Source organism: Lutra lutra, chromosome 11, assembly GCF_902655055.1.
Source record: "Lutra lutra chromosome 11, mLutLut1.2, whole genome shotgun sequence".
Taxonomy (NCBI): domain Eukaryota; kingdom Metazoa; phylum Chordata; class Mammalia; order Carnivora; family Mustelidae; genus Lutra; species Lutra lutra.
In genome coordinates this window covers 94359581-94384059 of record NC_062288.1, presented here as the reverse complement: position 1 = coordinate 94384059, position 24479 = coordinate 94359581, and the positions used below count along the sequence as shown (strand labels likewise).

General features: G+C 49.0%; 1 protein-coding gene and 1 long non-coding RNA gene across 9 annotated transcripts in view; one reads left to right on the top strand and one right to left on the bottom strand.

The window, feature by feature from the left end:
* HIPK2 (homeodomain interacting protein kinase 2) overlaps positions 1-24479 on the top strand; it is a 180601-nt gene that overhangs the window by 25842 nt on the left and 130280 nt on the right. The gene's annotated exons all lie outside the window — the stretch shown is intronic.
* On the bottom strand, positions 7335-13762 carry LOC125080951 (uncharacterized). The gene is made up of 3 exons (XR_007121547.1): positions 13375-13762; positions 12388-12733; positions 7335-11105 (listed from the first exon to the last, which is right to left on the bottom strand). It is a non-coding gene; the product is annotated as an uncharacterized LOC125080951 (long non-coding RNA).

Here is a 24479-nt window from a genome sequence, read left to right as displayed (position 1 = left end):
GTGCGAGAACCCAAAACTCCCAGCAGAACTGCTGGTCTCCGTATCCAGCAGACAGCCTTCATAAACATTACTTCTTTTAATTGATAGATGTGTGTATCTGTGTGTACTCAGATAATACTGTGTGTGTGTGTATGTGTGTATGAATGAATGTATGTATATATGGAGAGACGGCTCAGGGATATATTCTGTTGCGGACCATGCTGTATTCTTGCTCACTGATTGAGGCTTTAGGCATCGACCTGGTAAGGTTGACATCTTCTGTAGAAATTAAGGACTCTATTTGAAACACTCACAGAGGAGAGTTCTATTTTTGTAAATAGGATAATTGGGTGGAAAACTGTGCTAATATCTATCTTTATTTAAACACTCCCAGGGACAAAGCCTAACTGTTAAAACCATGAGTCCATAACCAAGAAACCACCATTTACCCAGGGACAGTGTCCTCCCTATACAGGCTGGCAGTTAAAAAGAATGGGGAAGTCACAAAGCCAGACCAGTCCATTGCCTCAAGCGTATAGACAGAAGGTGGGAATGAGCAGGTACACTGATGCAGGGCAGCGGGGTGGGGGGGTAGTAAGTGACACCACCTGCTACCAGGAATGTTATGTAGTAAAAAGGTTATGGAAGAGGGTTTGGAGAAGTGTCACGTGAGATAATAATTCTGTCCTGACCCAGGTGATATTTGTTTCAAGTGACTTTGATGACCTGTGCTTGTACAGATTTGAGTGGTCAGTGGTAGTACACAGCCTAGTACAGCCTGCATTGCTGCACACAGCACAGTGCCAGAGGGAGGGGTAGGGGTGGAAAGCAGAGAAAACAAGCTTTTATAGAGCTCCTGCTGTGTACCAGGCATATCATAACATGGTTAGGAGGGTGGCTTTGCCATCACAGGGACCCAGCTCCAGGCTCTAAGCCCAAGTTCTTTCATTTGAAAAATTGGGGCAGAGGGTGATCAGTTGGCCCATCCTTCCCTGGAGCCTTGCTGAGTCTGTTTCTTCTCAGGTTCCTCTGGCAATGCTCTGCTTCTGTACTAGATCCACACTTCCACACTGTCCAATGCAACGGCTGCCAGCCACAGTGGCAATTTAACTTAAAATTAAATAGAATTTAAAACTAAGTTCCTCAGCTACACCAGCCAGGTTTCAAGTGTTAAAAAGCCACAGGGAGCAAGTGGCTACCGTGTTTGTGAGTGTGGATCTACAACAAAGTCAGTGCAGAGCGCTCTATCAGCACTGTTCTAGACGGTGAAATTGACACTTGTAGGCAGGCATTTTTTTAATAAACCGTCACCTTGTACTCTTGAGGAAAACAGATTTCCAACCCCCAGGGGCAAACTGCTTCACCTAAAACACCCAGTGAGCCAGGCCCTTCACGTAACAAGCACTCACATTCTTCAGACCTCGGTCTGCTTGTCTGTACTGCTTGTCTTCCTTCTGTTTCCTGACTCTCTGCCTTCCGTCCGACCCCCACACTCTGACAGAAACTGTAACCGAAGCATATGAGTGACTGTCGTTTCTCTCCGGGATTGGGAAGTCACCACCTCTCCACGGGCTGGCCCTGTTTGCATTGGCCAGGGCTGCTGTGACCCTGAACTGGAGACTGGCTGGCTTACCCAGCCCTGGTTCAGCTGTCTCTCCCAGTTCTGGGGGCTGGAAGTTCAAGATCAAGGCATTAGCAGGGTTGGTTTCTTCTGAGGCTGTGGAGGAGAATCTCTCCTAGCTTCGGGCGGTCTCTGGCGATCTTCGGTGTTCCCTGGATCATAGGAGCACTGCCCCCATTTCCACCTTTGTGCTCTCATGCCGTTCTCCCTGTGTGTTTGTCCGTGTCCAAAACTCCCCTTTTTTGTAAGGGCACCAGTCATATAGGATTAGTTCATCCTAGTATGAAGTCATCTTTAATTACATCTGCAATGACCCTATATCCAAATAAGCTCACATTCTGTGGTCCTGGAGGTTAGGACTGCAAGGCTCCAGGGAAGGATGGGCCAACTGATCACCCTCACGTGTGGTCTTGTCCTCAGCTGACGGGGCTCTGGTGTGAGAGAAAGTGAAGAACATGGCAGAATCTTCTAGATGCTTTACTGAAAAGATGCTTAATACAGGGTTTTGTTTGATGTTACTCCTCAGAGCCCAGATACAATATTTAGTGCTGGGGCAGGGGTGCAGATTAACGATGTGGGAAGGACATGGGGAAGCTGGGTCTGTGGTCCAGGTAGACTGAGCTTGTTTTCCGGCCGTGTGTATGGGCCCTGAGGTGCCCTGAGGTACCAGTAGTCCCAGTGTCAGGACTGCAGTGATTTCCAGATGAGACTACCTCCTCCTGAGGCAGGGGGGCCTCCCTTGGAGTCTTTGGTATTAGACTGGTTGGCTGCAGAGGCCCAGTACAAGGTCTTAGGGCCCCCTCGCCCCAACCCTGCACTGGCAGCCCCCGCACAGGATGTGTGACCCCAGGGTGCTGTTGTGGAGGGAGTGCACAGGGGATATTTTGGAATCAAAAAGGGAACCCCAATCTACTCACTATTAGGAGAAAAAGAGCTCACCCCCTGAATGTTTTTGGCCAGCCCTGGACAAATGACTTGTCATTGTGTCACCACTGGCTTTGGCTCAGTGCCCAGTATAGTTTAAAAATCCCTTCTTTTTCCAACTCTACATAGTTATCATTTTGATTTCACAGAGAAGTAAGGGTCCATCAGTCTTGGATTTTTCTAACCCCTGAGACAAATGATGGGTGCATGCAGAGATAGTGTGTGGCAGGACAGTGCCTGCCTCTCCCCACACTCCCCCTTCACTCTGGGGGACTGGTCTCAGAGCAGGGCAGGGGGAGTGATGGAAGGAAGGGGCGGTATGCTTGACTGAATGGGGAGCAGGTGGATGTTCAGTGGGAATTTCTGGGTCTTGGAGGGCAGGGGTTTCGTTTGAGCAGAAGCTGAGGAAAAACTTCTCGTCAGCTTTCAGCACGTTTGGCAGCTGGTGTCATGTGCCCAAGATGTGGGGGACATCAGTAAGCAATGAAGGCTAGTAGCACTTATGCCCGTATGGTGCCCCCAATGGACTAGCCCACTTGAGCACCAGCTCTCTCTTCTCCAATAACTTGCAAACTCATTGTAGCCAGGATTAGACAAAGCAACGAAAGATACCAAGTGATGCAAGGTAATTTGCGATGAGCCCCATCAGGAGAAAACCCCGAGGGTCCCAAGTGACCAGGGATGCCTTATTGGATCTGGTTTTTGAAGGATGGCCTTGATTTGGATGGGCACCTGGGAGCCCAGGGCTGCTCCAGGCAGTGGTGCCCAAGGCACAGCTGGGGGACTGTGGGTGTCTTGGTGAGACCAGAGCAAGTCACAGGTCACAGGTTTTTCCATTTGAACGTACTTACTTGACTGTAGTTGCCATTGGCAGATGGAGAGTTCAGAGGGACTACCCTGAAATCATTAATAATTTGCAGATGTAGTCCGTAGCCGTGGTGCGTCGGTGTGCTTCTCCGTTCCAGCAGAATCCATGCAAGGTGCGGCTTGCGGCCTCATCTGCTCTGCTCTTCCTGGCTCTTTTATTTAATAACCTCTCTATCACCTATTCATGTGAGGTCATTCAGCTCTTCTTTTTCTGTGTTTAAATAGTCTTGGCTGCTACTTACTGTGAAGGACTTGACTGGTTCGTGGGCGGGATCGACCTCAGTGCGGTGAACGCACGGAGTCTAGGACACAGCCCGCCGCGCATGCGCACAGGAAGCGGACTCCAGCCCTGGAGCGCAGGAGGAGTTAGGGCGGGAGGAGGGGAAGGACGGGATGGGCGAGCTGGGTGCTTCACCCCTGCCGCTGCGGGGATGCCAGGACAGTATAGTTGCCCGAGACAGGGATACAAGAGAAGAGTCGGTCTGTGGGGTGAGAATAGAGTAATGACCTTGGTTTGGGACATTTTAAGTAGGAGACAGGACATCCGGGTGGAAACATTTAGGAGGCATTGAAACCCCACAGTTTGGGAATACTCAGGGCCCCATAATACAGTGGAAGTTCATGTGGCTCCAGCTCTCCTCGCCTTACCTTGGTAGGTGGCTCCCCTTAGAGTCACTGCAGATTGACGGGGGAACATTGCTCAAGTCTCCCGCGCCTTTATCCTCACACTTGAATGCTAAATCCAGAACTCCCCATTCCTGCCAAGTAGTTCAAAAGCTCTGAGGGATCCTTGGAACAGTCGCACCCTGGTGGGACTTTTCAGAGCACTCCTGGGGTTGGGAGAGAAATTTCAGGGTAACTGCAGAATAGTGTGAGCTATAACCGGCCTGAGTGATCTTCTGGCTAGGATCTGGATGTGAGACGGGCGTGTTTGAAGGCTGCCGAATACCTGTTGACCCGCGTGCCCCAACTGGGTGAACTACGTCTACCTTTTGATTCCTGACTAATCGCAGTGAACAATACACCAGCTTGTCTCCTGTAAGACGAGAGGGGTGCACGTTCCCACCAGCCTTGCAGCCTTGGTCGGACAGGTCAGTGGACTGCCTTGAAGCTCTGCTCATTCATCTGTAAATTGAAGGGATTTGGCGAGGTGCCCTTTAACACGACTTCCCACACTAGTGCTTTATGTCGGTCAGTGCCTGCCTTTGTCCAGGGAGTGCTATTTTTTTCCATAGGAACAGTTCTGCAGTTGCTAGTTAGCTGATCACCTTGGTGAGAAGCAGTGTGGAGAGGTGGTCAGAACGTGGCCTTTGGAGTCAGTGACCCAAGCTTAAAACCCCTCTGTCACACAGCTGGCTGTGCGACTCTTGGCGAATCCCATTCCTTGCCAGTCCTCAAGTTTTCTCGCTGGTAAAAGAGGGATGATAATACCCCTTTCAGGGTCATTGAGTCATACTCTGCGTCAAGGGTCTGTGCCTGTGCCCTGTTTTCAACAGTTTTGTTGAGATATTATTCATATGCCATAAGGTCACCCCTTTTGAAATGTCTTGATTTGTACCCTGAACTCATTGGGTTTTAGTATATTCCCAAAGTTGTGCATTGGTCATGTCTACCTAATTCCAGAATATTCTCCTCACCCCAGAAAAAGTCTACACCCATTAGCAGTCCCTCCCCATCCTCCCTCCCCTTACCTAGTCCCTGGTAACCACTCACTACCTCTTGTCTCTGTGGACTTGCCTGTCCTGGACATTCTGTATAAATGGAATCATATAATAGATGGTCTTTTATGTCCGGCTTTTACTTGGTATAATGTTTTCCCACTTTTTTCCTGTGATCAGCACTTCGTTCCTTTTTATGGCCAAGTAGTACTCCACTCTAATTTATATACCACATTTTGTCTCTCCATTCGTCACTTGATGGGCATTTGGGCTGTTTCCACTTTCTGGCTGTTACAAATAATCCTGTGAACAATTGTGTACAAGTTTCTGTATGGACATATGTTTTCAGTTCTCTTGGTACCTCATTGTAGTTTTGATTTGCATTTTTCTAACAGCTAATAATGATGAGCATTTTTCATGTGCTTGTTGGTATGTGTATTTAGAGAAAGGTCTATTCAAATTCTTTGCCCACTTTTTAAAAATGGGTTATTTGTCTTTTTATTGTTGAGCTCTGAGAGCTCTGAATATATTCTGGGTACGATGCCTGACATGCACTTTTAAATAGGCATGCAGTCATTGTCACTTCCTCTCTCCAGGCTTCTCACAGAAGCCTGTAACCTATGAGGTGACATTTAGAACTAATTGCTCAGATGCTGAAGCCCCAGTATCCTGAGTCTAAACCCCACCATTTTGTCTTCACCAGAGCTCTTCTTAGCATCGAGCCAGTCTGATGAGCCGTTCTGATCCTGGAGCCCAAATCAGGAACCTGGAACAGCAGGGGGTAGCTAGGGTCTGGAAATGAGCTCTGGGTGAATCTATGGGGATAGTGGCTATTTCTATCTCTAACTCTTGGGCTTTTTTTCTAGATGGAGGCTTAGGGGGGTAATTGTGCAGTGTTTTTTTGTTTTTTGCTTTTTGGGGTTTTTTTTGTTTGTTTGGGGTGTGTGTGTGTGTGTGTGTGTGTGTGTGTGTGTGTTTTGTTTGGTTTCTTGCTGCTACTGTACCAGGTTATCCTCCGTTCTGTGCCGTGGGCATCTGGAAGTGGGGGCTGAGGACCACGTGGAGCTGTATCTGAGAACATTAGCCTCTTCCCACAGTGCCGCCACCAAGATGAGTAGCGTATTTTCCAAGAGTGATCTGGCAATTTTAAGTCATATATAAAAATGTCCCGAGGAAAATCATGGGTCTGCTATAAAAAGAAGGGAGTTTTATGGGAAACCTTTGAAGACTGGAAATTGTTCTCTGTTCTGAGAACTGTACTTGGTGTCTCAAGACATATTCTAGACTTTGCTGCCCCTTCACCTTTGTACCTATCATCCTCCTTCTCCATCCCTCCAGCCTGGCCTGTATAATCCCTCAACGCCCAGCAGGGTCTCTTCAGTTAGGACCCTCTCTTCCTGCGCTCCAGGGGGAACGGTGCCTGCCAAGCAGTGAAGTCCTGGACCGCACCCCCTCCCCTGCTCCCACCCCAGAGAGCCATCTCCACCAATCTGTGAAACTGCCAACCCACAGATTTTCCCTAAAGACTCAGGTGTGGCTTCAAAGGGTCACGGACAGAAGATATTGATCCCTCCTCTTAAGTCCGTCAAGACAGGTTGAAATCTCTTTAATGCCCAGAAAATTTGCTTTGGGGGAACAAAGCCAGCTCAGTTGCATTTGGATGTTGCTTACTTACATTAAAAAGTCAGAAAGGGATGGGAGGTACCTCTTGGTATGCTCGTCCTTTATAGGAACGACTGTCCACAGGGGGCTGTCTCTGGCTCCTTTGCTCCTCTGAACATTTATTTGGACCTGCCTCTACCTGGCCACCCTCCTGATGATTTCACAGAGAAGCGAAAGCACACCCTGCCCTCAAAAAGTGTGCCATCTAGTTGGGAGGAGGAGATGAATCAGATAATTACTCACTGTTAGAGCTGGGAGGGTCCTTGGGGATTATCCAGTTCAGTATTTGCTAATCTCCTTTCTTGACCAAGAATACTTTGTGTGGAGAAAAAACCTGTTTTCCTTTGGTGAAGACATTTGGGTCACAGAGTATGTTGTATGGCCCCCTCGTGGAGATGCACAGTGCTCACTAGTGGATTAAAGGCTCTGAGGAGTCCTGCAGTAAAGCAGCTCAGTTGGATTGGGCCCAGCATTTCTTCCAACTCTTTGAATCTCATTTTTTTCTTCTTTTTCCATAATAAGTATTAATAGCTCACAGGACACTGCGCATACTTCGGGAAACATTGTGTCTTTCACAGACAAGGAAACCTGTGTTCAGAAATACTAAGTGACTCGCTCAACACAGAGCCAGACTTGAAACCAAGTTTTCTAACTCTTGATCCATTGCTCTTTTTACAATTAATAATCTTGTCACGCTTGAATGAGGGTGTGTGGCATTGGAAATGTCATTAATACTACTAATGACAAAAAGGCAGGCTTCAGAGTAACGCTGCAGTGCATAGGAACCCGGTTCGCCATTTGACTAGCATGTGACTGAGGGCGGTGGAGCCTGTTTGTCTCTCCGAGTGTCTTGCTTCTTCTGTAACGTGTGGATAACAGTAGTGACCTTGAGGGGCAGTTGTGGGGATTAGTTGAGACAGTAAGCGTGAAGATCAAGTCTGTGTTTCTTTGCCTGCTCTCAGCAGCGCAGGCGCTGCTGGGCCCCGTTACCTAGGACTTTTGTAAGGCTGAGCATATTAGACATCAAGAGTGAATACAGATCACAACTGATATTTATTGAATGATGGCAGGAAGAATGAATGAGCAGGAGTTAGGAGTAATTACTTGGGAACATTCAGAGCTATAGGGAACTGCTGTTCATGGAACCGAGGAAGAAATGATGGAGAGATGGGCTAGAATGTGTATAGATCGACGGGGGCCCTGGGGACAGGCTGTGGCCAAGGTAGGACATATCCAGCATCTCAGGCCGGCTGCCTTCCTTTTCTCCACCCCCACGACACAAAGCTGCGGCCGAGGTCTCGTTATGAAACCAGTAGCCATTGGCCTTTGGAATAGAATTTATTTTAAAAGGTTTGGCAACAGAGTTGGTCCTGAGGCGGGAACAGTGACGGACGGTGGACCACGGCAAATGGACGGACAGTGCAGAGCACAGGGCTCCCTCTGGCTCCTGGGGGGGCTCCCCCAGTTCTCACGGGAGCAGAGTGGGGAGCCGGCCATTCCAGGACATCTCTCTTTCCCTTCTCCATAGAAATCATCCCTGCCTCCCCAGCCCATCTTCCCAGCCTCAAGACTTGCTTAGGTAGCTTTGGAATTCAGACTTCTGCCTAGCGGTTCGGTCCGGCGCCCCAACATGAAGCTCAGGCGTCTGCTCACCGCCAGCTTGGAGGGGCCACGTGCCCGGTGGGGTATCCCAGTTGCATCGGGACTGGGCCTGGCTGCCTTCCCGGGCTCCCATCTCGGGGGACTGGTCCCTGCCCTCGCTCTGGGAGGTCCCAGGGCTAACAGGTGGCAGGCCCCGAAGGGCCGGCCTTTTCGACGTCTGGATTTCTCATGGCCCTCGCCCCCGGCTCCAGGCCCCCACCCTGCCGGGGTGTCGCCAGGCGGTTCTAGGAGCACTGTCTGGAGGTAAATAACTCCCCCTGAGGCTCCAACCGGGAGCACCAACAGCTTTGCCACGCGAGGGGACAGCCAGTGAGCACCAGCTCGCCCCCCGCCGCAGCTGCCCCCGCACAGAGAGCCTCTTCATCGGCGGCCGCGCCACGTGCCGGCTCCTGCTCCACGCTGGGATGACCGAGCCCGCGGCTGGTGGCCAGCAAGGCCCGGCTTCCCTCGCTTATGTCCTGCGAGTCCAGCAGAGCCTGCCTCCTGCTTCGGATGCAGACTGCAGTAGCCCACAGCTGGCAGGAGGGCGGCCGTGTCTGTGGAGCGGCCATCTGCGGGCTTTCACGGGGACCGCTGTGTGGCACAGCTCCTGGGGACGTCGGGATGCCGCGTCAGAGGCCAGGGTGGCGGCTCCTCCAGCGGTCAAGCCTGGAGGGGCCACACGACCCAGCAGCTCCACTGGGAGCTTATGCCCCGGCGAGCGGCAGACATCGTCCCCGCAGACTCTGGTCCACGGGCTCACAGCGCTGTGCACGGCCGCAGCCCAGGTGGCCTTCAGCTGAGGGGCGGGTGAACGAACGAGCCCTGTCCACTCGGAATATTATTTGGCAATAAAAAGGCAGGCAGTGCTGACTCATGCGATGACACATGTGAACCCTGAAAAAATTATGTTAAGTGAGAGAAAACAGACACAATATGCCACTTGTCGTGCAGTACCATTTGTATGAGATGTCCCAAATAGGCCAGTCCGTGGAGACAGAGAGCAGGGGAGAGCTTGCCAGGGGCTTGGCAGTGGGGGAGAGCAGGGAGCGGCTGCTGATGGGCAGGGGGTCAGGCGTGGGAACGGCTGGCGTTGGGTAGTGATGGCGGTCACACACCGAAGGCGCTTAAAACCACTGAGATGTGCATCTTCAGAGGGTGACTTTTATGGGATGTGAATTTTATGTCGACAAAGTTATTAGGTGAGCTAATAGGTTTGTGGTCAGGTCCTTTGTGAACCTGTGCAGGCTAAGGGTCGAGCGGAAGGAGGTGGGAAGGCCCCCAGCAGGGGAGGAGCAGCACTGATCCTGCGGCTGGAAAGCGGCGCAGGTGATGGGTTTGGATGACACTTTGGGGACACACTGAGTTTTCTGTGGGATGTACTGTGTTTGCTCAGAATTTCAGGATGCCTTGAACTTCCTTGCCCCAAGTAAGTTCTGGCTGGATCCTGTTAGATTTCATTGATTAATAAATGTTCACCCTCATACATTAAAAATGTATATTTTGTTGGGAAATAATTGTAAGCTTACTGAAAATGTGCAAAAACAAAAACTTAGAAAGACTAGCCCCATACCGTTAGCCAGACCCACCAGTTATGATTTTACCCCATTGCTGCTTGCAGGGATGCACACTCGCTCGCTCTCTTTGTCGTCACGTGTGCGTGGGTGTGTGTGTGTGTGTGTGTACATACGCATGTCTATTTTCATATACATGTACTTGCAGGGAATGATTTGAAGGTACGTTCAAGATGTCGTGGCCCTTTATTTCTGCACCATCGAATACACGAGCCACAGGCCACACGTGGCTGTTTAAATTAGGATGAAATAAAAAGTAAAAGTCGGTTCCCAACCACGCCGGCCACGTTTTCATTGCTCAGCATCTCCCTGAGGCTAGTGGCCCCTGTGCCGGGCAGCAGAGGTCAGAGAGCCTTGCCGGTATGCCAGAGTTCTGGCGTGTGGTGCCGCTTTCCCCCGAGCGTCCTGCGTGTTTCCTGAGAGCGGGATGCCCTCTCTGCAGTGCGGCGCAGTCACCGTTAGAGAACGTGACACTGATGCCAGAGCTTGTATCTAACAGTTTGTATCCCAGTTCTGTCAACTGACCCAGTCATGTTCTCATTCCTCTTGGAATGAGGTCTTTGGTCCCGTCTGTGGCCCCAATCTGTGTGGCTTGTGCCCGGGGAAGCGTCTGAGCTCAAGACGTCAAGCTTTGGTGTGGGCGATGCTTCGCCAGGGCCCTTCTTGCTGCAGACTTGACGCGCCGGGGCCAGCTCGCATCGCCCCGGCTCACAATTCCTTCGGTGTCTGTCACTGGTTAACTCACGGTGCCGTTTCCCTCTCCTTCTGCACCGACAGTCAGTCTCCGAGCAGGGGGGGCTGTCTCTTAGGTCTGCAGGAAAGGTTTCCTGTGAGTAAAAGGAAACCGGCCGGCCAGCAGGCACTGTTTTTCTTTGTTCTGATAACTTTTCCCCAAATTTCAGCCTGCATCTAAAAGGAGGCTTGTCTTGTTCCTCGTTTGTTTTCTGTTTTATGGCTGAGTTGTGATCCCACAGCTCTGAGTCACTTGGTGGGGCCCAGGACCAAGGGGGCATGGAGGAGCTTCCTGCCCCCAAGTCCTTGTGCGCGGAGGCCAGGTCTGTAGGCCCGGCGCTGCCCCTCACACATTCCGAGCGCTGCCCACCATGACCTTGGCCATCGGCGCCTCGCTTACCTCCAGGCCTGGCGAGAGGCGGACTCTTGATGATTCTCGTCCGTGCTCTGGGTGAGGAGTGGGGGGGAAAAGAGCAAATTGCAGAGCGGTTTCTGCTTTGGAACTAACCGGTATTAGAGCTTATTCTCCCCAAGAGTCCTGGTGACTTAATGGGATTTTACGGCATGAGTAAGCATGGGAAGCAGGTTCCCGGGCTGCTGACCTCACTTCCATAGAGGGCCCCACCTCCCCCCAAGTAATTTCTAGCATTTTGTGGGAGTAGGAGCTGGGGAATGAGAAATCAACAGGTTTATTCTTCTGCTTTTCTTGTGTTTGCCCCTTAGAACGTGTTCTCATACTCTCTCCCACCTTTTATTTGGATTCAGCATTTCTTAGAAGAAAAGAATACTTAGCAAGGTAAGAGTCACTGAAGAACGCGGTGGGATTCCTATATGAGCCATATAGTTTGATTCAAGAAAGAAAAGGGAAAAGGATTCATGCAGAGAGATTGGAAATGGAGCTGATGGTTCATTTTCTGCTTAACTAAAAAGGAATGAAAAGGGCTTGGCTGTCAGGGTCAAGACCACAAGGCGAGCAGTTGAGAGCCATGTGGCGCTGGATGGCGGGGAAGTTTCGTCCTTCACCACCTTTTGAGAACTGCCATACAGAGGACTTTGAGCACTGGGTCCGCTTGGCACACTTTGCGGTGGGGGGTGTGGGGGCAGTAGATGGAGTGTATGTATTTGATGCTAGTGAAAGACCGAGAGCTCTCAGGGCATCTGCCGTCAGAAGGAACACAGAAATTTGGATGTTCTCCCTTAATAGCTCGTGTGTAACAAGAGCTGTTCTCATTGGCTAGATGGTTTGATTGACCTGTGTGCTTCTAGAAGCGTTACTGAGTGTTTTCACTCGAGGGCTGTAGGTCCCTGTCACTTCTGGACCCCCAGCCTCGGGGTTAAGGTTTTATTAGTTCCCTGCTCATGTCCTCCCAGCTGCAGGGGGAGAGCATTGTCTTGGGACAGTAACTGATCAAGTGTCTAAGAGCAGATTTCATTTTAGATCAGCTCTGGCCTTGGAGATCCGCTCACAGGGAATCTGGGAGGCTGGAGGGGTCACTGCCACTGGAGGGGTTCACTGGCCATGAACCCTGGGTCATACCTTCTTCGCCACTCCCAACCAGCAAGGGCCCCTGGTTCTGTCACCTGTCACCCCAGCTGGGCAGCATGCCAAATGTCTCTCCTGTCCTCTCCCTTCCCTACCAGTCATCAGGCATTACACTGCTGCTTCAGTCTCTTGTCTGTGGCCTTGGCTTACGTTCCCACCAAGTCATCCTTTTGTTCAGGATCTTACCCCCTCACAGGTGCTTCTCCACCAGGGCGGGCTGGGAGCCTCTCGGCCCGGGGCCCTGCAAGGCCATGTTCCACTCCGCCGCCCGACTGTTCCTCTCCTCCCCTGCAGACACCGCTCCTGACTTCCCTCGGCCTGCAGGGTGAAACTGAAACCAGACCCGCCTGCAGCTCGTCTTTCCAGACACACGTGCCACTCCCTGAGGGAGCCCTCAGCTGTGTTCAGGCGCCCTGTTCTTCCTCGTGTTCCCTTCAGATAGGGCTGCTCCTGTCAGATCTGAAGTTATCTTATTTTTATATTGTATCTGCAAACCAGTCCAGGTCCTGGGGGAGGTCGATGGCTTGTAAATCTTAAATAAAAATATTTAGTCTTATTCCCTGGCAGAGATGTGTGTCTTCCGACGTGCTGGTCTCACTGCTTTAGATCACCCCTGCTTTGTCTTGGGGTGCTCTGTCCTGGTCTCCGTCCTCCCTCCGAACCCCATGACATATCCTCAGTAACAGTTACGATGGCCCCTGCGGTCAGTTACTTGTTTTCAACATTCCCCGTCTCCTCATGCTGTTCTCCCAGCCCTCGGGGTGCTGCTTGAATGTAGTAGGCTCTCAGGACATTTCTGGATGCCCACCATGGCCTCTACATCGAGGATTATGAGGTTCTGAAGGACTGACTTGTAGTAACTAATCCTCTAGAAGACTGATTGATTAATCTGGATCGTTACAGAGAGAGGCTAGGCATGCTTAGGTATTTCCTTCTCGGTCAAAGAAGCCTTTCTGGAATCCCAGTAAGACATCAGATTGCTTATGGAACATAGAATTTGAGCAAAAGGTATTATGTATTTTTACAGGTAACTATAAATTATGAAAACGCTCTCTAGGGATATTTCTCTCCAAAGAGCCTGAATCAGGCCCCTGAAATCAAATACCCTTTCTCTCCCTTAACAATGAAAAATCTCAGACGTGTTTATAGTCTTCACAGACGACTGCCACTTACCATTGTAACATCACTCCTCTTTGGTATGTTCAGCACGTTACAGTTCCCAAGTTTATAGATACTCCCCTTAATGACATTTTAGGATGATCATGTTTGAGTCACCAGCATGACAGCACCTTCAATCTTGGTTTTGTAATTCCTGAGCATTCCTTCTTTTGAGATCTGCAGACCTCTGTTCCTAAGTCAGTATGGCATAGCCCCTCCGCTAGGCCGCACCCAGCACTCTGTGCGTCTGCTCTAGGGGTCTCGGTCTAAAACTCCCTATAAGTAAGGAGTCCAGAACAGTGTCTGTCCATCCATTAGTGAATCAGTGGTACCCTGGGTGTGGAAGCCAAAGCTATTTTTAAGCCCATTGCTGACTTCAGTGATAAAGAGGGTACAGAATGTGCCTTGCCAGGCTTGTGAGCTTGTCATGAGTAATACCCATGATCATTATGATGTCAGAACTTGAGTATTCTTTACCAAGAACATAAGCGTTGCATCATGCAATGAGGAGCAGGGCGTAAGGAGAAAGGCCGCAGAGGGCATAAGTGATGCTCCTGGTAGGGCGCATAAGCCTGAGTGTGGCCACGCGGAGCCCCCGTGGCCCGTGTGAAGAGCAGCTGCCCGTTTCGGGCACTAGGATGTCATTTGTCTCCAAGGCCTGTGGGACGGAGGGTCCTGTAGCATCCCCTGGTTTGGGAAAATTACTGGGTGGGGGTTAGTGGGTGCACACCCAAAATCACTAACAGCTTTGAGGATTGTAGCTGTTCCACAAAGCTTTTCCGCAGGGCACAGAAGTGATGCCTGAATGTGGAAAGTAGGGATTGAACCACTTAGGACTTTTAAAGCCATCTCGAAAAACACGTGCTCTGCTTTTGATGGGTGAGCGTGATAAGCATCAAAATATATTTGCATTCGACCTCACTGATTCAGACTCATTTGGGACAGCAGCTTTTTTTTTTTTTTTTTTAAAGATTTTATTTATTTATTTGTCAGAGAGAGCGAGGGAGAGAGAGCGAGCACAGGCAGACAGAATGGCAGGCAGAGGCAGAGGGAGAAGCAGGTTCCCCGACGAGCAAGGATCCCGATGCGGGACTCGATCCCAGGACGCTGGGATCATGACCCGAGCCGAAGGCAGCTGCTTAACCAACTGAGCCACCCAGGCAAGGGACAGCAGCTTTAAGGAGGATTACGGTGCTCACTGGGATGGGCTGCCTTCCGCTGCGGCCACGGACAGCCCCGCTTCTCAGGGACTCCCAACATGAGGCGTGTTTCACTACCGTGCTGCTGGTGCGCCTGGGGGGGCTTGGCTGGGGTCCCTGCCCCTCATCCTTGCCCATTTCTCCATCCTCAGGCTATGGACCCTCCGCCCGGGTCATCGTGGGCAGGTTACACGCAGGCTCTGCAGAGCTTCTGCCCAGAAACGACACGTGACACGCACTTTTCACTGGCCGAAGTTAACCATGAGGCCAAGGCTAGCTCTTAAGTTCTGTGGCTTGGGCTATCTGAGTCATGGCAGGGGCTTTCAAATTGAAGGGCTCAGGACACTTTATGGGCAAACCGAAGAAAATGTTGGAAAACCATACATTTTTACCTCATCCTTTAAAATTTTCTATTTTTGTGCTTTTAGTAAGCATATTATGGTAGTAAAATAGCACGTCTATAATTTATTAAAAGTAAATATCTCCTATGTTAGAAGTGTTCAGTTTTTTAACCAAGTGCTCAATCAAAAAAGAGGATAGTTTATGTAATAGATACAAACCTGAGGTGAATATGTTGTACCTAGAAACTGGGTCCCATCACCTTGCACCCATCTGAATTGCTACCTTCAAAAAGATAGCAGGTGCTGGCAGGGGGTGTGGCGAGATGGGAGCCCTCATGCACTCCTGGGGAGAATGTAAATTTAGGTGCAGCCACAATGGAAGCATTATGAAGGGTATTCAAAAAATTAAAAATACAGCCACCATATGACCCAACAGTTCCACTACTAGGTAGTCTCTCCAAAGAAAATCAAAGAATATATGGACCCCTGTGTTCGTTGCAGCATTATTTACAAGAGCCAAGATACGGAAACAACCCAAGTGTCCAGATGGTGAATGGATAAAGATGACGTGAGACACACACACACACACACACACACACACACACACACACACTGGACTACTACTCAGCCATAAAAAAAGAATGAATCTTGTCACTTGTTACAACACGAATGGACCTTGAGGGCATTATACTAAGTGAAATAAGTCAAACAGAGAAAGACAAATACCCCATGAGTTCACTTATATTTGGAACCTAAAATACAAAAACCAACCAACCAAAACAAAACCAAGACTCACAGATACAGAGAACAGATTGGCTTTTGTCAGAGGGGAGGGAGGTGGGGGGATTGGTGAGGGGGATTAAGAGCTACAGACTTCTAGTTATAAAATGAGACATGGGCGTATAATGTATGGCTTGGGAAGATGGTCAGTAATACTGTATTAACACTAAGGTGACAGGCTAAGGTGACAGTAACTAGACTCGCTGGGGATCATTTCCCAATGTATGCAAATGTTGAGTCGCCGTGTTCTGTACAAGACACAAATATTGCCTTTCAGTTGTACCTCAGTAAATTAAAAAAAGAAAAGGAACTGCATCCTGGTTATGACCAGGGTTAGAACTTTTTTTTTTTTTTTTTTAGATTTTATTTATTTATTTGAGAAAGAGAGACAGCGAGTGAGCATGAGCAGGGGGAGGGGCAGAGGGAGAGGGAGAAGCAGGCTCCCTGGATGTGGGGCTCAATCCCAGGACCCTGAGATCATGACCTGAGCCAAAGGCAGATGCTTAACCAGCTGAGCCACTGAGGTGCCCCGGGGTAGAACTTCTGTAAAAAACATTTTTAGGCAAAGTGGGTAAAATACAGGCTCTGTGTCTGTATCTTCTCAAGCTTCTGAAGTTTCCCGGGCATCCTCTATGGGAGTCATTGGAAGTTGCTTTCTTCTTGACCAAACCTGCCTTTCCTCCTGGAATTGCATTTGAGATGAGTACCAGATGAGTCCCATTTCGCTGTTTTTCTATTTTCCTTTGTCCGTTGGAAAATAGCATACTGGGCCCGTTGTACGTGGCGGTCACTGTGCTGAGTACTGGGAGCACCAGTTTTCCGAGGCGCATTGTATGTTAGGCCTTGGAGAACCAGCCGACTCTCTGTCCTCCCCTTCCACGGAATACTTCGTCAGGGCTTGCTTCCCGCCAGGCACTGTTCTGAGCACTTTGAGTATACTCACTCCCCTAACCCTCTCCAGGACCTCCCAAGAAACTGTTACTGCCTCCATTTCACAGATGAAGACACTGAGGCATAAAGAGGCTGTGTAGCGTGCTGAGGCTGCACAGCCAGCAAGGGGCAGAGCCCCGGCTGCTGGGAACCCAGCGACCATCTGGAATGAGCTCCTGGAGCACAGACCAGTGGTAACCCCCTGCCAGCAGGTGCCTCCCTGCATTAGAAGGCAGGACACAGACAGGCTCTCCTGACTGTTGGCCATGCTGAGGGTTCCCCTGGGGCAAGAGCCCACACGGTTAGATTGGGCGCCTCCGCTCAGTGCGGCATGTGGGTGGCCCAGCACTGCGGTCGTTGGCTGGTGACCACACCAGAACCGGTTGGGTGACCATGACTCAGAGCATAGAAACATCCTTGCAGCAGACCAAGGAGCCTGCTTTAACCTGCGCAGCATAGACCCGGCCCCTGGCTACCCCGCCAAGGGAGCCCTCCACCAGCTTGACACCCACGCGTCCCCCGCATGAACACCTGCTGGGATGACGTGAAGAAGACCGCGTCGCGTCGATGTGGTTCTCGCGTACAGAGCACACGGTCGTGCTACTCTGTGACTCCCCGCGAGCTCCTGGTACGCTCACGCTTGCCAGCATGTTCTCACTGTCCTACCGTCTGTCATTTCTCCTTTTCCCCTCCCGCTCCCTTCCTCCCAGCGTCCCCCGCCTGCTTTCCACCCATCTCTCGGACTTTTCTTCCTTGGTGTCTCCCCACCTCCCCTCCTCTTTCCAGCCGTGGGAGTGGCACTTCCTCTCCCTTCCCCGGAACAATCTCTAATTGCGTTTTGTCAGATGTCAGTCACAGCGACGGAGGGGCATGAAGAGCCTCACCAGCGAACAGAGGAGCCGCGGCGTAGTTACTGTTGGGAGCAGCTGTCTGCGGCAGGGCACGGGGTGGTGGTTTCCGTGTCCTCAGAAGAGGGCGGGCTGGATCCCCAGTTTGCACAGGACCCGAGGGAGAGGCCTGCATGCGCTTGGCATCGGAGGTGTCCCTGTCTGCGTGACTTCTTCCACCAAGTTCTCTTCGAGGGGAGATAACAGCCTAGGAGAGAGAGGCTCAAAGACATACATAAACATGAGGCCGGGAGGCAGCGGACAGGTGTTACTGGGGAGCAGCTTGCCGATGGTGGGCCTTTGTCCTGCTTGCTTTGTAGCGTGGCATGCAGTTGAGGCTGGAACGGGGCAGGTCTGGGGAACCACCGGCCCGGCCCCTCCACTGCTGGTGCACGGCCGCTGAGCACACAGCGAACTTTCGCAGGCTTTCGGTGCCAAGTTCTGTAGTTTTGAAGTCAGAACGTGGGTCCCGATGAGCAAATGCATTTGCGTCCAAAGAGGAGGTGTTTTGTACCCTGGCGGGAACGGTAACTAAAATAAGGGGGTAGAGCCCGGGAGGCTTCTAGTGCTTTTCAAGCAGGAGGAGGCAGAGGCGGACCCTGAGGGAGTCCTCCAGCGTGACCCTGCAGTTGTTAGGGATACTATGTCACAAGTTGCAGACACACACGTTTTTTCACTGAAATACGTCCCAAATTGTATGACAGAGTGTATTAGGTTCCTAGCGCCACCATCATAGTAAAGTACCCCAAACTGGCTTAAAACAAGACCAGTTTATTCTCTCGTAGTTCTGGAGGCCAGAGGTCTGGAATCAAGGTGTCAACAGGGCCAGGCTCCCACTGAGACCCTGGATGGGGCCTTCCTTGCCTCTTCCTAGCCTCCGATGGCTCCCGGAGGCCCTCGGCAGGCCTCGGCTCACAGCTGCTCCTCACTGACCTCTGCCTCTGTCGCCGTGTGAAATTCTCTGTGTGTCTTTATCTTTCCTCCTCTTCTTGTAAGGACACCAGTCATGCTGGATTAGGAGTCACCTTAATGGCCTCATCTTACCTCAGTCACATCCGCAAAGACCCTGTTTCTAAAGGAGGACACATGTGCAGGTGTCAGGGGTTAGGACTCCGGCACATCTTTTGAGGGGACACATGGTAATAGAATTACATAGAGGAATGGAACTTACATACTTTCTTAGTATAGAAGAGAATTGGCAGTGGCACAGTATTAGAATACCAAACGGAGAAGAGTAAAGTAGGTTTCCAGTGCTGTTTTCTCAGCCTGCCAAGCAGTTCTGGAGGTGAACCTACGTAAGCTCAAAAAGACAAATCCATGGTGGGCTGGGCATGGAATGGGTAAGGGTTAAGTAAGTAAAACACTTGATTTTACTTTGCAACATGATACCAAACATTGAAGAATAACTTACTCTATTTTGCATAAAAGAGTAAAAAGCCTGCCAGATTTTTGGTCTTGAATTAGACTTTATAAGACATTTCTGAAAGATCGAGAAGTTGATGGGATGCCTGGGTGACTCAGTTAAGCATCTGACTTCAGCTCAGGTCATGATCTCAGGGTCCTGGGATCGAGCCCCACGTCACGCTCCACACTGAGGGGAGTCTGCTTGTCTCTCTCCCTCTCCCTCTGCCCCTACCCCCTGTTCATGCTCTCTCTCCCTGTCTCTCTCTCAAATAAATCTTTAAAAAAGAAAAATTGAATGGGAGGCTCCCATAGCATTGCCAGACATATACCTAGCCTCCCCAGTACCTGCTCTAGCTCTGGCTGACTCATTTCTTGAGGCAGTCAGTCATGATTTTGGAACAGTAGTGAAGGGAGAGGGATGCCAGTGAGAGGGAGTGGCGGAAGGATTCAGGGACAAGGCTTTTGCAAAGACCTGTGACACAAGCACCTGCAAATTAATACTTTAGAACGTTCAAGAACAAAAGGAGTATCCTTGTAGATCTTTGAAAAGTGTGTATTTGAACAGCTTTCATCTGTGTTGAAACCAGAAGTCTAGCTGATTGTGCTTGTATACTTTATGGATATTTACCCTTTTAATCCTACCAAGTTTGTTTAGAAGGGTTATTTTCTTAAGATCCTCAGTTGGAAGGAAAAATGCAAAGTTGAGAAATGCAACAGCCTCTACAGGGTCTGCACTGAAAGGACAGTGTGGGGGCGCCTGGGTGGCTCACTCGGTTAAGGGTCCGACTCTTGATTTCTGCTCAGGTCATGACCTCCGGGCTGTGGGATAGAGCCCCTTGTTGGGCTCTGCGCTCAGTGAGGAGCCTGCTTGTCCTTCTTCCTCTGCATGCGCTCTGTCTCTCACTCGCTCAAATAAATAAATAAAATCTATAAAGAAAAATTTTTAAAAAGACAGTATGGATTGCAGAAAAGAATTAGTGCATGTGAGACAAGACTGTCCCAAGGAGGAAGTGGAGAAGGAAACTTCCATCCCATGCCCAGTGCACAGATGATTTCTCTCTTAAACTTTCTCAGGTCCTACTTCAGAAATGTTTGACCCACCCAGAGTGAGCACTATAAACGCAGATGGCTCTTGCCCACTTTGGTGGTGTTAATGGGTCACTGCCAGTTCTCCTTTATACCGAAACTGACTACAGTTATTCCTCAGTATACATTACAGGTACCTCCCTGTATGGCCTTTTCCAGAAGCACTGAAACTTACACTGAGGCAGAATTTAGTTTAAAATAACCACTTTGCTTTTGCTTGTTTCCGTATGTAATGTTTGACTAATTGAAATACCCTTGTAGGTCCTTTGAGGCAAAATATAGGGAAATCACAAAATGAAATGTCTTCTCTCCAAGGAGGGAAGAACAAAGAGAGTTCTTTTGGAATATCCTGACTCTATATCCTGAGAAAATTATACTCTAGTAAAATGCTTTTGGTTAACCCTCCCCTCCCCCTCCCCAAATTCGCTTTATTCCTAACCCCCATTACTGCAGAATAGGACCTCATTTGGAGATAGAATCTTTACAGAGGTAATCAAGTTAGAATAAGGTTGTTGGTGTCCTTATAAAAAGGGGGAAATTTGGACACAGAGATTTGCATAGAGAGAAGAGGGAGTGAAGACACAAGGGAAAAGACAGCTTCCTACAGACCATGGAGAGCCTTCGAACAGATTCTGGGAACAAGTCCTCAGAAGCAACCAAACCTGCCAACACTTTGATCTTGACTTGCAGCCTTGATCTGGAATTTCTGTTGCTTAACCTACCCAGTCTGTGGTCCCGTGTTCTAGCAGCCCTAGGAAACTAATACTCTTAGTGTAGAAGTTTAGGTTTTTTTAAAACAATTCAGAGTTAACGCAACTATGGTTTTTAAAAAGGAGTTTGTGAGTTACTTTGTTTTTCCTTTCATTGATGCCACCAGTTTCCTAGGGAAAGAAACTGAAAAGCACGTGTGTCTTCCCTTCAACTGCACTACTAGGTTATTTATCAGAAGGATACAAAGATAGTGATTTGAAGGGGCATCTGTTTATAGCAGCAGTTTCCACAATAGCCAGACTATGGAAAGAGCCCAGATGTCCATCAACAAATGAATGGATGAAGAAGATGTGGTGTATATATACACGTATACATATATACAATGGAATATTACTCGGCCATAAAAAGAATGAAATCTTGCCATCTTCAGTGATATGGATGGAACTAGAGGGTATTGTGCTAAGCGAAATAAGTCAGAGAAAGACAAATAACATGATTTCACTCATATGTGGAATTTAAGAAACAAAACAGATAAACTTCAACGGGGAAGGGAAGATAAAATAAGATAAAAGTAGAGGGAAGCAAACCATAAGAAACTCTTAATTACAGTGAAGAAACTGAGGGTTGTTGGAGCGGTGGTGGGTGGGGGATGGGGTAACTGGGTGGTGGGCATTAAGGAGGGCATGTGATGTGATGAGCACTGGCTGTTCTATGCAACTGATGAAATCACTGAACTCTACCCTCTGAAACTAATGATCAGTATGTGTTAACTAAATTGAATTTAAATAAAAAAATTTTAAAAGCATGTATGTCTTATACTGGATTGGTGACTTTCAGATTGGCAGACTGGTAACACGACCTCAGTACAGTCCCTTTATGGATCCCATGTACTTAACCACTGCAGTGAAAGGCTGGTTTATCCACAGTGGTTTATGGCTTAGTTAAGGCAATGTGGCAGAGTCATGGAAAAGGTGAATTTGAGAGAGGCTCATAGCTATCATAGGCGAGGTTAGCAACTTTTCAGAAAGAGAAGTCAGTCTGAACACGAGAGGAGCTGATTTCGACACACAATGAGCCAGTAGGTAGGTAGATTTTGAAAGTCCTGAAGAGAATCACATTTCTTGGAAAAGCCAGGAGATGACATGGTACATTTGGTTCTCTTCCCAGGAGAAGACCCCTTCTTTCTCTCTTCTTGACCCTGTGGAAAAAAAGGTCTGTTGGCTTATTTCTGGCCAGGCCCAATAGCTCTTTCTCTGTTTTCATTCTCCGGGATCAATCCTTTAATTGTGTTTATCATCATTTTATCCTTGACTTTTCCCTGTGACTCATACTTTCCTCCTCATGCTATTTGACCACGTCTGTGCCCCCAAGGATTTCTTTATTTGCCATCTGCTCTTCTCTCCACACCATTTCTCCTGGGAAAGAGCTATACCCACATGGCTTCGTTTTCCATCTAGGTGTTGTTGATGACAGTCCTTAGGTCAACATCTTTAGCCATGACCTCTCGTCCATTCTCCTGTCCTGGGTTTTTTGTGTGTGTTGTTTTGTTTTGTTTTTTGGTACATAGAGAACATTTCCTCTATGTTCTTATAAATGCCTACAATGAAATCTATCCAAATAGAGCTCTTCCAGCTGGACTCTCCTCTCAAAATTGGCAGCACCATTCCTTTCTTAGTCTCTTTGGGATATGAACTTTTGATTTCAGTCTTTTCCCCTTTTGGTATATTTGTCACTTCATCCTGCTGATCTTTGTTTAGCAATATTTTTGGCGATGTCCCTTTGTCTTTGGCGTATGCATGAGCTGATTCAGGATCACTCTTCCCTCTTCCCTCTCTGATGAATCCTGTGCTAGGTTAACGCACCCTATAGAAACCCATTCTCTTTTCAAAATGGTTTGTCCTCAGTCAAGATTCATCTCGGCAAATCGGAACTAGATGCTGATTATCCATGACCAGGGGCCTCTGACATCTTAACTTTGGCAAATGAAGCAATCCCTTGCCTCATAGTTTCAGCATGAATAGTCCTACACTGAGTATTTCAGCTTGGATACCTTGTCAGGGCTCGTACTTCAACTTGTGGACAGCTAGCTCTGTTATCCCTCCGCCCCCCCCCCCCCCCCGAGATAGCCAGCTTTGGCTCCATGTCCCATCTTTCCTGTCACCATCATGGAACCCCACTCCTCTGAGTCTCCCAGACATATTTGATTCTTCTCTCCTTTGCCCTTACAGCTCACCTGTTAGTGCTGTCTTCCCTTTTCTTCTCCACAAAGTCGTATGTTTCTGCTCCTTCCTTTCTATTTTCTTAGTCCAGATCCTCTCTGCCTACCCACCCCCCACCCCACACTGCTTTGAAAGCCCAGATCATCTTACTCCAGACCAACACTCTGTCCACTGTGCCTCTGTGCATCAGATAAGTGAAGTTTATCTCTTTACTGAGGCAAATTTAATTTATTTGAACAATTTTGAATGGTCGTATTTCTCAGACGTCGTCGGAAGCAGATGATACAGAAACAGTAGATGACCCAGTATCACCGTCGCGAGCGCCCATCGTCTTAGCAGGTGGTGTGCTGTTGGCTGTGCTCTGTCCTTTACATCTGTCGCCTCTCACGTGTCAGCTTCTGTTTCTCCTTGCCCGTTGTACATGTCTCCGGGTTTGGTGCTTCTAGTCCGAGAACCGACAACGTGAAGCGGAGTGCTTAATAGCATGGACCTGAGAGTCAGTCAGACCTCAGTTCAAGTCCCAGCCCTGCTCCTAGTAGCAAAGTGACCTTGGACCAACGAGGTCATCTCCCAAAACTCCATTTACTCAGCTGTAAAACAGGGAGAATGCACTTCACCCTGCAGTTGCGGGATATAAGCCCTTGGAGTCTGACCCAGAGAGCAGAGTCAATGACAGTCTCTCTACAGTGTAGTTGGTGGTAGAGGACAATCAGTTAAGACTGGGTGAAGGCGGAAGGTTTGAAGCGAGAGGCAGTAGTGGTAGGGCCTCATGCCGGCTTTATTGAGTATTCCCAACTTAACTTCTAGAAGATTGAAGTTATCAGAAGATGACAATTCCGGATAAGTAGGCTGTTGGTGCACATGGTTGTTTCTTGGCTTTGCATTTGCTGTTGTGTTGCTAGCATGTAAGTACTCCTATGTTGTCTCTAAGCAAAGCCTAAACTTCCTGAGGGCATAGGCCATAGGGCTAGCTGCTCCCCACAATTTGCTCACATCCGTTAGCAGGATCCAGAACAGTGTCCTTCTGCCTTTCAAAAGAAAATGCCATTTTTCTAACCTCAGCTCAATTTTTAACTCCTCTAAGCTCCTGTCATACTTACTTTGGCAAGTTGCTTAGAATTGCCAGTTGTTCTTTTTAATTTGCAACGAACTCGGTGTCGCCCATGGGGTTTTAATCTCCTTGAGGGCGGTGCCGATCTGTTAGATGTCTTTGTGTTCCCTTTTGTGCCCAACCCCAGTCTTTTTTATAGAGAGGACCCTTGGTGGAATCAGTAGTATTGTTATTGTCGTTATTGACGAAGGAATTCTGTTGAGCTTTGGTTGATCCTAAACTGTGCTCTGATGGAATACACTATATATTTAACATTACATAACTAGTGGATAAACAGACTTTGATTGAAAACAATATAAAGGCCCCAGAGACATTTAATATACACTATTTTGGAAATGTATCATTTAAAATTGGCTAATCTGGGGGCGCCTGGGTGGCTCAGTGGGTTGAAGCCTCTGCCTTCAGCTCAGGTCATGATCTCAGGGTCCTGGGATCAAGCCCCACATCCGGCT